Here is a 14185-nt window from a genome sequence, read left to right on the forward strand (position 1 = left end):
TATATATATATTTTGTTATATTAAAAAAAAAAAAAAGGAAAGCGAAATATTAAATATTAAAACCTACAAAAAAAAAAACTCATTGGAAAATCGCGAGTACCGAATCGAGCCACTGTGTGTTAACACAATGGATGGCTCACGGCCGAGCCACTATGTTTACACACGGTGGGCAGCGCCGAAGGGCACCGCACTGTGTGCAAACACAGTGGAGCGGGCGACGCCCGCCACTGTGTGTATACATAGTGGGCGGCGGGTTACACCGTCTGCCACTGTGTGTGCACACAGTGGGTAGCGCTGCCGCCACTGTGTGTATGCACAGTGGCGCCCGGGGGAACCCCGCGCCAAACCCTCTGCTCTCCCCTCTTCGAACGCTCCGCCATGCCCTATCCGCCGTACCTGCAATCACACGAAACAATAAAAAAAAAATGGTATAATAAACCCTAACCCATTTTAGGTTAGGGTATAAAATGATAAGAAAATAAAACAAAGTGTAATATATAGAAATGCAACCCTAACCCAATTTCGGGTTAGGGTTAGCATTTTAAGAATTATATATATATATATATATATATGGGAGATTTAGATTGGAGTTTTAAAATTTGATTTTTAATTTTATAATTAGGGTTAGCATTTTAGGAAAAGGAGAATTCTTTAGTTAAAAAGAATTTTAAATTAGGGATGGGAAATTTAAATTGGAATTTTAAACTTTGATTTTAATATATATTTGGGGTTAATTTAATAATTGAATTATTATATGTCTTTTTATTCTTTAGGGAATTAAAATTTTAATATAGTAAAATTAAAGGGGTCTAAAAATGAAGAGTTATTATAGTTGGACACACCATACATTAAATCGATTAATTTATTTAATTAATCAATAGATTTTCCTCAACTCATTTGGGCGTTAGGTTATATTGTAAATGGGGAAAATTTAAAAAGGAGAAATTGTAAATTAATTTTATGAACCATAAGCCTTGTGACCGTTTTGGCCAAAATAATTAAATCATCAAAATTAAGAGGTTAGGAAAATTAGAATTGGCTTTAGCCTAATATCGGTTTTAGTGGGCAAATGGTGTTATAAAAATTTAAACCATATCGGTGGGATATAAAAAATAAATTTGCGTGTGCATCAATTAATTAATAACATTATCATTATATGATTGGGAATGATTTAATACGTCAACATATCCATTTATCCCTCGTTTCAATTTACGACAACTTAGTTAAGGTATTTGTGCTAGCTAACTAATCTGTGACATTGATTAATCCCCACCAAATAAAGTCGCTTGTTCGAGTTGGTTAATTAACCCAACCTTAGTAAACCATTTTCTTTTCACCCTAGATAAGACAAATCTCTAATCAAGTTATTATATTGTAGGATATGTTGCGAGTTCATGATGTCAAAAAAAAATTTGTTGTTCCGTTTTTTGTGTCTAAAAGTTTGGGCACGACATTTTGGTATTAGAGCAAGGTTTTCGACACTAGGAACCTTTCTCCATTACGTTTCGCTTTAATTATCTAAATTAATCAAATATTTTCTCAAAAAAATATAAATACGTGAAAATTAAATTATTTAATTATTTATTTATTTTATTTATTTACTTTCTCATTAGGATGCCTCCGACGACGCGACAAGCTCGCAAGCGCGGAAGGGGTCCTAAGCGCACATGTATGGCACGCGAGGATGTTGCTAGGGAGGAACCGGTTCCAGAGGGGAACCCGGAAGCACCTCTTGAACCGCCGGTTGACCCTAACCGAGACATCTTGCTAGCTCTTCGGAACTTGATTATGATCGTGCAGGATAGGCTTCCAGCAGTGGACCGTCATGCAGACAATCAGAACTCAGGGAGTCATAGGTCAGTAGAGAGGGAACGGAGTAGGAGTCCACCTCCTACTTCCATAGAGGGCGAGGCAGAGCATGAGCCGGAGTCTGTTCACCTGCCTGGACCACCTCCAGTAGCGGCACCTGTGTACTTTGAGAGAGCACGTCAGGAACCAGGAGACCTGATTAGGGAGGTTTTGCGCCTCCAGCCACCATCTTTTGGAGGGACTACTGACGGAGTAGATGCTGAGGCATGGCTTTTGAGCCTAGATCGGTGCTTCGCATTGCGATCTTATGAAAGCAATCTGAAGGCACGAGTTGCAGTCCACCTTCTGAGATCGACAGCCTCCACATGGTGGAAGTAGGAGGAATTCAAGTGTGGACTCACTGCAGATACCATCACATGGGAAATCTTCACAGAGAGGTTCAGAGAGAGGTACCTATCAGAGCACTTCAGGCAGCGTCGGATCGATGAGTTCCACAACCTTCAGCAGAAGGGTCTCTCAGTGACCCAGTACGAGAGTAAGTTTATTGAGCTCCTACCTTATGTAGATTACCTGAAGGATGAGAAGCTGCTTGTCAACCGTTTTGTTAGGGGACTTAATGCTGGGATAGCAAGACCAGTGAGGATGGCCGCTCCAGGGAGCCTTTGGGTTTCCGTAGAGAAGGCCCTTATAGCCGAGGAGATTCAGATTAGGCCACAGGACACGAGGGATCGGTTCCAGAACTGAAACCCAGCTCCCCAGTCTTTCGGGTTTCAGAAGCCCCATTAGAAAGGCAACCACAGAAATGTTTCAGGGTCCCATAAACCCCCTCCTCCGCAGCAGTCACAGCAGAGTCAGAGACAGAGCCCCCCTCAGGGACAGCAGGGCTCCAGGCCCAAGCAGTGGCAGTCACAGGTTCCTAGGCGGGACCAGAGAGCACAGGGTACATACACACCCCCGGCACGGGCTCAGCAGTCCTCCAGGGGTGGGTACAGTGGTTCTAGCCGGACAGGTGGGCATCCTTTTTCCAGGCCGTAGGGCGCACAGTTCCAAAAAAGTCGTGCTTGCTTCACGTGTGGAGCCATGGGGCATATGGCGAGAGAGTGTCCACAGGGTCAGATGATAGGAAATCAAAGAATGGCGACATTAGAGCCTACAGTTGGGGATATGGGCAAGTCCCATAGAGTCTTCGCAGCAGTTGACAACCGCCAGGCAGAGCATCAGGCCACAGTCATCGAGGTTGCAGGTAAGATCAGAGGTAGCAGTATTCCTATATTATTTGACTTAGGAGCGACTGACTCCTTTATATCTCCATTGGTTGTGGAGCGTTGCGGGCTAGTGGCAGTAAGGCAGAGTGTCAGCTGGGAAGTGGAGTTAGCTTCAGGGGCTAGAGTGTCAGTGGATTAAGAGGTTAGGGAATGTCCACTCTAGATTTGTAATACCACCACCTTAGTAGACCTTAGAGTTACGCCACTCGGATCTTATGGCGTCGTACTTGGCATGGATTGGCTTTACGCCCACAGAGCCAAGATGGATTGTCGCTCGAAAAAGATCGAGTGTGAGGATGATCATGGTGCTCCCATAATAATCACTGGGATTCAGAGACCTGTGTCTCTTCGTATGATATCCGCTATGCAGCTTAAGCGGAGCATGCGAAAGGGATGCCAGTTATTTGCTATCACGATCAGTGACAGAGAGGAAGAAAGTGAGAAGGAGCCTTCTATAGATGATCATCCCATCCTTGAGGCATTTGCTGATGTGTTTCTAGCTGAGCTACCTGGTATGCCGCCTAGCAGGGAGATTGACTTCCACATAGATTTGGTACCAGGAGCCGAGCCAGTTTCGAGAGCACCTTATAGGATGACCACTCATGAGCTTAATGAGCTCAAGATGCAGCTAGAGGAACTCTTAGAGAAGGGTCACATTCATCCTAGCGTCTCCCCTTGGGGCGCACTAGTCATCTTTGTGAAGAAGAAAGATGGATCCCTTCAGTTGTGCATGGACTACAGGCAACTGAATAAAGTAACCATCAAGAACCGTTATCCCTTGCCGAGGATCGATGACTTGTTTGATCAGCTTCAGGGTGCTAAAGTGTTTTCCAAAATAGACCTGAAGTCAGGATATCATCAGTTGAGGATTGTGGAAAGTGATATCCACAAGACCGTGTTTCGCACCAGATATGGCCACTACGAGTTCACTATGGTCCCATTCGGTCTTACGAATGCTCCAGCTGTATTCATGAGTCTCATGAATGGGGTATTCCGCACCTTCCTCGATCGATTTGTGGTTGTGTTCCTCGATGACATATTGATCTATTCCCGGAATGAGAAGGAGCATGAGGAGCATTTGAGGCAGGTTTTGCAGTGTTTGAGGGACAACCAGTTGTTCGGTAGTTTGTCAAAGTGTGCTTTCTTTAGATCAGAGGTCAAGTACCTAGGGCATGTTATATCCGGTGATGGGATCTCAATTGACCCATCAATGGTCAGAGCCATTATGGATTGGCCGGCACCTACCAGTGTGAAAGAGGTCAGGAGCTTCATGGGTTTAGCAGGATACTACAGATGCTTTGTTGAGGGATTTTTCAGAGTTGCACACCCCATCACATCCCTCCAGCGAAAAGGGAAGAAATTTGAGTGGACAGAGAAGTGTGAGAGGGCTTTTCAGGATCTAAAAAGGGCACTTACTAGTGCACCTATTCTTATTGTGCCAGACCCCACGACCGACTTCATGGTATGCACAGATGCTTCCTTAGATGGATTGGGAGCAGTTCTTATGCAGGAGGGTAGGGTTATAGCATACGAGTCTAGGAAACTTAAGACTCACGAGCTTAACTACCCTACGCATGACCTAGAGCTTATAGCAGTTGTACATGCACTTGTGAGGTGGAGACACTTCCTTTTAGGTCATCACTTCGAGCTTCATTCAGACCATCAGAGTTTGCAGTACATCTTCACCCAGCCTAACCTCAATGCACGTCAGAGGAGATGGATGGAGTTCCTTTGTGAGTATGATTTTGATGTTCACTACATCAAAGGAAAGGAGAATGTGGTCGCAGATGCCCTAAGTAGGAGACGACATGAGGTTTTCACCATATCCATGAGCACAGATTTGGGAGACCGTATTTTGCAGCGATTTCCAGAGGATGATTGGTATCTAGAGGTTTGTCAGAGGATCCGTGATCAGGAGGCCCTGGAGGGGAAGTTTGTGGACTACTCTTTAGAGTCCGATGGTTTATTACGCCATAGAGGGCACATCTATGTACCCTCTCTTGGGGGTTTGCGAGATTTCATTATCATGGAGGCTCATAGAGCTCCTTATGCAGCACATCCTGGGGTTAAGAAGATGCATGCTGACTTGAGGCAATTGTATCATTGGCCAGGAATGCGGCAGCTTATTGCCAAGTTAGTAGCCCGATGCCTTGAGTGTCGAGAGTCAAGGCAGAGCACCGCCACCCAGGCGGGTTACTCCAGTCCCATGCTATACCAGAGTGGAAGTGGGATATTATATCCATGGACTTCATCATTGGTCTTCCTATGTCATCTCATCGCCACGATGCTATCTTGGTGACAGTTGACAAATTGACCAAAGTATCCCACTTCTCACCAGTCCGGACTACCTTCACAGCTCCAGCAGTGGCACAAGTGTTCTTGCGAGACATTGTCAGGCTTCATGGTGTTCCACGCAAGATTATTTCTGATAGGGATTCTCTCTTTACTTCTTCCTTTTGGAAGGCATTACAGGCAGCATTGGGCACCAAGCTCAATTTCAGCACAGCCTATCATCCAGAGATAGATGGATAGACAGAGCGGGTTAACCAGGTGTTAGAGGATATGCTCCGCATGTACGTCATGGATCATCAGACCCGATGGGAGGAGTACCTGCATTTAGTAGAATTTGCCTATAATAATGGGCATCACACTTCTTTGGGGATGCCACCTTTTCAAGCCTTGTACGGCAGACCATGCAGGACGCCTTTGAGTTGGGACCGTATTGAGGATAGAGTGGCCGTAGGCCCTGAGATGATCCGTGATATGGAGCAGCAGGTAATTTTGATTAGACAGTGCCTTCGAGAGGCACAGGATAGGCAGAAGAAATATGCAGATGCAAAGAGGATAGACCGGAGTTACATGGTTGGGGACAGAGTTTTTCTGAGAGTGCGACCGCATAAGAGTCCAATCCATTATGGAAAGGGTTCTAAGCTCGCACCTTGCTTTGTCGGACCTTTTGAGATCCTTGAGAGGATAGGACCAGTTGCTTATCGCCTAGCTTTTCCACCTAGCCTGTCACGCATCCACGATGTGTTTCATGTGTCAGTTTTGAGAAAATATATCTATAATGAGTCTCATATTTTAGATTGGGATGCTTTGCAGGTGGAGTCGGACGGGCAGCTAGCTTTGGAGCCCATTCGCATTTTGGCTCGCCGGACGTTGGCCCTTTGAGGTTGAGAGTTGGAACAGGTTAGGGTCCAGTGGGATTGCTATGATGAGGTTACAGCTTCATGGGAGGATGCAGCATGTATGAGATCACAGTACCCTCATCTTTTTGATGAACTCCAGGAAGACGTTCATGCCTAGAGGGGGAGGGTGTGAGGCCCTACCCCAACCTATCCTATCTCTTCAGTTATTTTCATATTAGAACTATTTTGGATGCTAGTTTTGACACACTATGGATATAGAACTTTTTATGATTCCACAATTTTTGGTAATATTGATATATATTTGATGCTCCATTTCTATGCCTTGTGGATTATAGAATATTACATGATTCTAGATTAGGGTAATATTGTGATGATGTATGTTAATTATCTGAATTTCAGGATTTGTTATAATGTTAGAAATATGTTTGCATATCTTGTAGATGGATCAAATTTTGAGGATTATGATGAATTGCTTTGATTTGTGACAAATCGTATTTTACAATGACAAGTCTTTGCAGAAGGAATGTATTGTATTCTAATTTTGTGTTTTAGATTATATGAGGCTATTGGGAAGTACTAATGTTTAAATCGAGATGTGTAGGAAAATATCCATGTGACCATGGAAATATTATGGAGAATCGAGCCTAGGCCTATGTGCGTTAGTAAAACCAGGGGCTGTCTATTTGGAGAGACAACACCCCGTATGTATTGTATTTTATTCGTAAATGTAAAATGTTGCATGAGTGTAAATTGTATTTATTGAATTGTTTAAATTGTTTAAGGGACAACTGCCATGTATGTAATTGTGATGTGGAATTATGTTGTAGTGTCACTTGACACCTATGTAGTATGTTGTCTTGGCAAATTGTCTTGTCATCTTTTTGGAAAGTTCTATTTTTTTTTGTTAATTGTTATATCTCCTAATTAACCTTGAAGGAACCAAGAAATCTAGGTTAGTGAGCCACAAGGAGGGTCAACTCAGAGTTGACCCGTAGGTTAACTTCAGGTGGACTTTTTGAGGGTCAAATCAACTCCTAGAGTCAATTTTAGAGCATTTCTATTAGGCCTCATGGGGTACCTATGGGTGAAGGTCAAAATTGGCCATGTGTCTTTCCCTTAGGACTTGTTTAACCACCCAAAAAAGTTCTTTTCCCAAGATGGACGAATTCCATCTATAGGAGTGCCTTCCTTGGTAGGATAACCTTCTTGAAGGGAGTAATCCCTCTTCCCCATTCCATTTCCCTTCTCTAGGTACCTAGGTTAGGGAGTGTGTAAGACCTAGGGAAGACCAACCCAATGGGGGATCCCTCACTCTATCCAAGAGGTTGGAAGGAGTGAGAGAGGCCTTCTTAGGCTAAGAATGGAAGCTTAGTGAGCTAATCACCCACTCTCCATCCTTGGAGATTTTTGGAAAATTTTGGAGGAAAATCAATCTTAGGATAGCAGATTTGGGGGAAAAAGAAATTGCAGAAAAGAATTAGAGGATTGGGCAGCTCTTCATCAAGCTTTCCCTTAGATTTCCCTTGGCAGGTCAAGGTTGGTGTTATCTTTTCCCCTCTTATGTAAATATAAAAATGTAAAAGAATGTTGAATGGAAATTGTTGTAACTCTTTGTTGTGTTGTACTTGTAAAATTTATGTGTTTCTTGTTTATTGTTGTTTTATGTAATGTTGTGTTTGGGGAATGTTCAAGACCCTCCTTTCCTTGGGAGGAAAGATTGGTCTTGGGGGTGGAAGGAGCTTGACAGCCCTTAGGGTGAGAGGCTCTCATTTTGAGAGTGATCTCAAGGGTCTGTCCATGAGACCCTTGCTGCTTTCTTTTGTGTTATTACACTTGGGGGTCATAAGGGGGAGCAAATATGGCATGCTTGCCTTGTTGGGGGTCATAAGGGTGTAGGGATTATGGATGAATTCTGGTTATGCAGTCATGGGTGCCATGAGTTGGCTATAAGTTTTATTTAGCAGATTTCTCCCCTAGGGTACTTGGTCCACTTCCACCCTAATAAGGCATCACATTTTGTGATGGAGTTTTCAGCTTGGGAAAGGGTGTCTCTGTTGTGTAATTTTCCTTCCCCCTTGCTTGTTGTATTGCTTGGTTGTAACCCCGTCTAGGTCTTGATTCTCCTAGCTCGGGGGTGGCTTCTGGTAAGCCTAGGCTGTGAGGTGAGCATCCCATGGTCACAACCCTAAAATTTTACATGCAGGTTGCTTGGAAAAGAGATTAGGAGTTGCAGATTTGTTTGGTTGCAGATTTTTAATCAAATACAGATTTCCTATTTAAATGCAGAAAAGCAAAAAGAAAATGTAATTTTATGAATTGTAGCAAAATAAATATATGTGAATAAGGAGTTTTAGGTTGATTTCTTTTATTCTCTATATAAAGATTAAGAATGAGAAGACTAGTTAGATTATTCACCCATTTTTATATATGGGCTATTGTAACTTATTATTCTGGAAGCAATGTAATTTTTATTTAAATTTTGATGTCTATTATGTTGCTGTAGACTACATCTAAATCTGGTCTGTTAACTTGTTTATTTACTGCAATATAAAAAATAAAAATAAAAGAAATGCACTAGGTTTCATTATTACTTGCATAGTTTAAATTACTGTTATTTTATGACTGTTAAAAAAAAGAAAGGAAAGGGAAGAAAAATAAGGTTCATTCATAATGCTGTTAAAAGACTAAGATCAGAATGTTTAGATGTTAGAATCTCAAAACAATATAAGGGTTTTCAGCCCTATTATTTTAACATTTAATTATATATATCTATAAATATATAAGTATATATATTGAAAAATATATACCTATATATATATAAACTGCTATATGTGCATACCCCTGCAATAACAAAAAGAGATATATTTTGAACTTGTGTATCCCTGTTACAAAATATATAAAAGATTACATACTGTTGTGTTAAAAATAACTCAAAATAAACTTCCTAACCCTATCGGGTATATATATATATATATACCCCTGCATGGGGGTATATGTATGTATTCTGGTCATGGCAGTGAATATACACACACACACACACATATATATATATATATAAATATATGCATATAGAAATATATTTATATATATATATATATATAATAATATACATATATATATATATATATTTTGTTATATTAAAAAAAAAAAAGGAAAGCGAAATATTAAATATTAAAACCTACAAAAAAAAAAAAACTCATTGGAAAATCGCAGGTACCGAGCCGAGCCACTGTGTGTTAACACAATGGATGGCTTACGGCCGAGCCACTGTGTTTACACACAGTGGGCGGCGCCGAAGGGCACCGCACTATGTGCAAACATAGTGGAGCGGGCGGCGCCCGCCACTGTGTGTATACACAGTGGGCGGCGGGTTACACCATCCGCCACTGTGTGTGCACACAGTGGGCAGTGCTGCCGCCATTGTGTGTACGCAGAGCGGCGCCCGGGAGAACCCCGAGCCAAACCCTCCGATCTCCCCTCTTCGAACCCTCCGCCGTGCCCTATCCGTCGTACCTGCAATCACACTAAACAAAAAAAAAAAAAATGGCATAATAAATCCTAACCCATTTCAGGTTAGGGTATAAAATGATAAGAAAATAAAACAAAGTGTAATATATAGAAATGCAACCCTAACCCAATTTCGGGTTAGGGTTAGCATTTTAAGAATTATATATATATATATATATATATATATATATATATATATATATATATATATATATATATATATATATATATATATATATATATATATATATATATATATATATATATGGGAGATTTAGATTGGAGTTTTAAAATTTGATTTTTAATTTTATAATTAGGGTTAGCATTTTAGGAAAAGGGGAATTCTTTATTTAAAAAGAATTTTAAATTAGGGATGGGAAATTTAAATTGGAATTTTAAACTTTGATTTTAATATATATTTGGGGTTAATTTAATAATTGAATTATTATATGTCTTTTTATTCTTTAGGGAATTAAAATTTTAATATAGTAAAATTAAAGGGGTTTAAAAATGAAGAGTTATTATAGTTGGACACACCATACATTAAATTGATTAATTTATTTAATTAATCAATAGATTTTTCTCAACTCATTTGGGCGTTAGGTTATATTGTAAATGGGGAAAATTTAAAAAGGAGAAATTGTAAATTAATTTTATGAACCATAAGCCTTGTGACCGTTTTGGCCGAAATAATTAAATCATCAAAATTAAGAGGTTAGGAAAATTAGAATTGGCTTTAGCTTAATATCGGTTTTAGTGGGCAAATGGTGTTATAAAAATTTAAACCATATCGGTGGGATATAAATAATAAATTTTCGTGTGCATCAATTAATTAATAACATTATCATTATATGATTGGGAATGATTTAATATGTCAAGATATCCATTTATCCCTCGTTTCAATTTACGACAACTTAGTTAAGGTATTTGAGCTAGCTAACTAATCTGTGACATTGATTAATCCCCACCAAATAAAGTCGCTTGTTCGAGTTGGTTAATCAACCCAACCTTAGTAAACCATTTTATTTTCACCCTAGATAAGACAAATCTCTAATCAAGTTATTATATTGTAGGATATGTTGCGAGTTCATGACATCAAAAAAAAATTTGTTGTTCCATTTTTTGTGTCTAAAAGTTTGGGCATGACAATGTGATATAGGACGATGAATTATCAGACTCATATGACTGTTCACAGGACAGAGCCTAGAAATTTTGAGTTTTTCCGATTGCTGAGTATGACCAATTCTGAGATGGACTGATTTTTTACCAGGATAGACTAGTTTTTGACTCAGACATAGTTTTGACTTAAAATGGACTGGTTTATGACACGGACAGAGTTTTGATTTAGGATGGACTAGTTTCTGACATGGATAGAGTTTTGACTTAAAATGGACTAGTTTCTGACACGGACAAAGTTTCGACTTAAAATGGACTAGTTTTTGCAACGGACAGAGTTTCAACTCACTGAGTTGTTTCTGGTCTTCACTGATTTTTGGTATTTCAGTTTTTGTTTCAGGGATGAAAACACAAAAAACAAGTAGTATGTATAGTGACTCCAATCACAGCATGCAAACCCTAAGGAATTTGGTGAGGAAAGAAAACCTTTTCTTGTAGACTCAAGTACACACCCAATAGCTAATCAGAATATGGCCGCTAAGTCTCACGCAATGGATTCTCAATGTCGTATTATCCGACTCCAAATGCTAATGGGGCCACGAAATGACAAGTATCTTGGGAGATTTACTATCTCTCTTGCACAAAGATTATCCCCCTTTCGGAGATGAACCGGGTAGCTTCTAATTTTAAATTGGATTTAGTCAGGGATCTGTTCAGGGTGTCGAGGTATAAACTCAATTAAGAGGTCTTCCAGCCTTGAAAACCAAGGTTTAATATATCTGAAGGTACAGAGGAGAGCTATTCCTGAGCACTGTTGTTGACTTGATTTTCATCAAATCACGTTTATTTTATAGTGGGTTGGAGTACTTGGCGTCTAGCCGTTCCCACTTAGGTCGTTCCCCTCACATCGGTCGTAACAACTTTAAGAGTTTTTCAACCCCTCGCGAGAGCAGACCTGCTAAAGATGTACAAATCTCAAACAAAGAAAAAGCTTCAAGGGTCTAGATTTCTAATTATCTAGAAAAAGACAAGAGCATACTCTCCTACCTCTCAGAATCTTCTAAAAGCACAAAAGACAGATTTGTTCTTTAACCAGATAGCAAGTTAGGTTCCTAAAAATGAATTTAAAGAATACACAATGTTTAGTCGATTCTCCTTTAGGCAACCTGCAAAGACAACGAATCAGTAGTCATATTGTCTTTGTACGACAAGCATATTCTTCAACAAGCGTTCTGCAAAAACTAGTTAGGCTATAAGAAAACTCTGAGATAGACAAATAAACAGTCAGGGTCAGTTGTCAGAATAATCAATCAAAAATGAAAAAAAATATGAATTTTGCCTCTTTTACCAGAAAATACAGAATTGTACAACAGGAACGTGACTCGTACGAGACAGGATTCAGTATTATATGAAATAAGATTGCTGATGATGTCGGCTCGTACGACAGAGAATTTATGCTCGTACGATAGAAGATCTGCTCGTACGATAAGATATTTGCAATTCATGCGACACCTGCAGTTTTTCATTTCAGTCTGTAAAAATTGTTGTATGAGATGTACGGACAAAAAACTGAAAAATCTGAAACTTGGAAAATAACAAAAAATAAAGCAGTCACTCTTGGAGGCCGAAAAAAATGTAGTCTTCGGGCCCCACGGTGGGAGCTAGAGATGTGTGTGTGAAAAAGTGAACCTATAGCTGCAAGCACAACACTTCAATTGAGTCATTATATGCATGGTTAGTAATCAATAATCAATAAGAAATAAACCATAGCAAAGTGACTAATTGCCTTCTAAAAGATGCGAGTATAAGATTGCTCTCAGATTTTTATAAGCAATACCAGTGACTAGACTACACCAAGACAAAGGATTTAATCCATATGATATTAAGCTATATGGATGCAAGATGGATGAATAATTCAAGCAATAATAATCAATTCAAGCAACAATGGATGCAAATAATCTAAAAAACACAATAATCTTCAATGACTCTAGAGCGAAATTAGCGTGATAATAATCTCCAAGCGTGTTCTCAAAAATCTCTGGGGTGAATTGGAATGAGAGCTGAAGACTGAATTTATATAGAATCACAAGAGAAAAAGCTTAATTTAGGATTAATTGAAAATAATTGAGAAATCAGATTCAGTTAACCTTGAGATAGATTCCAATTATAGTTTAATTGAAATGCATTCAAATTAGAAGTCCAAGTTGCATTGGAAAATAATAATAAATTAATTCCATACATATAGGATAAAAATAGATAATTTGCTGAATTTATAGAGAATCACAAGAGAAAAAGCTTAATTTAGGATTAATTGAAAATAATTGAGAAATCAGATTCAGTTAACCTTGAGATAGATTCCAATTATAGTTTAATTGAAATGCATTCAAATTAGAAGTCCAAGTTGCATTGGAAAATAATGATAAATTAATTCCATGCATATAGGATAAAAATAGATAATTCTTTAATTTATTCAAGAAAAGGGTCTTTTCAATGCAATTGAACTTCTTTTTCTGCAAAGCTTTGAGTTCCAATTTTAGAGAATAATTCAATAATTCAATTAAATTGCTTTTTTGATTTCAAGTTCTAAATTTAGAAAAAGAATTAATATTGAGTAGTTGATTTTCCATGTGATTTTTGATAATTAAAGAATTAATAATGTGCTCAAGATTGATTTAATTTCCTTTGGTTAGGACCTTGGTGATGTTGTCAAGATTAGGGGCCCATGGTTTAGATGACCAATTTTAGGGTATTACACTTACCGGTCCAATACTCATAAGGAGTTTTATCCTTACCTTTCTTGATGAGTACCCGGTTCATTGTGTAGATTGCAGTGCTCACCGCTTCTCTCCAAAATCTGTGGGCTACCTTTCCTTGAATCAACATAGTTCTAGTTGCTTCGACCACAATCCGGTTATTCCTCTCTACTAGGCGATTCTAGTGTGGAGTCCGAGGGGCAGACAACTGCCTCTTGATGCCATGTTCTTCATAGTACTTGTTGAATTCACCAGAAGTGAATTCCCCTCCTTGATCAGTTCTCAGGCACTTGATTCTTTTACCACTTTCCTTCTCCACTAATGCTTTGAAAGCTTTGAAATTCACAAAATCTTCATACTTATCTTTCAAGAATGTGACCCACATCATTCTTGAGCAGTCATCAGTGAGAATCATGAAGTACCTATCACCCTGCACACTCCTAGCTTTCATAGGACCACACAAATCAGTATGCACAAGATCAAGCAGATTGTCAGCAGTGAAAGATTTACCTTTAAAGGTTGAGGAAGACATTTTCCCCAATTGACACTCTCCGCACAAGGTATTATTAGGTTTTCTTAGCACCGG

Source organism: Cryptomeria japonica, chromosome 2, assembly GCF_030272615.1.
Source record: "Cryptomeria japonica chromosome 2, Sugi_1.0, whole genome shotgun sequence".
In the NCBI taxonomy this organism is placed as follows: Eukaryota; Viridiplantae; Streptophyta; class Pinopsida; order Cupressales; family Cupressaceae; genus Cryptomeria; species Cryptomeria japonica.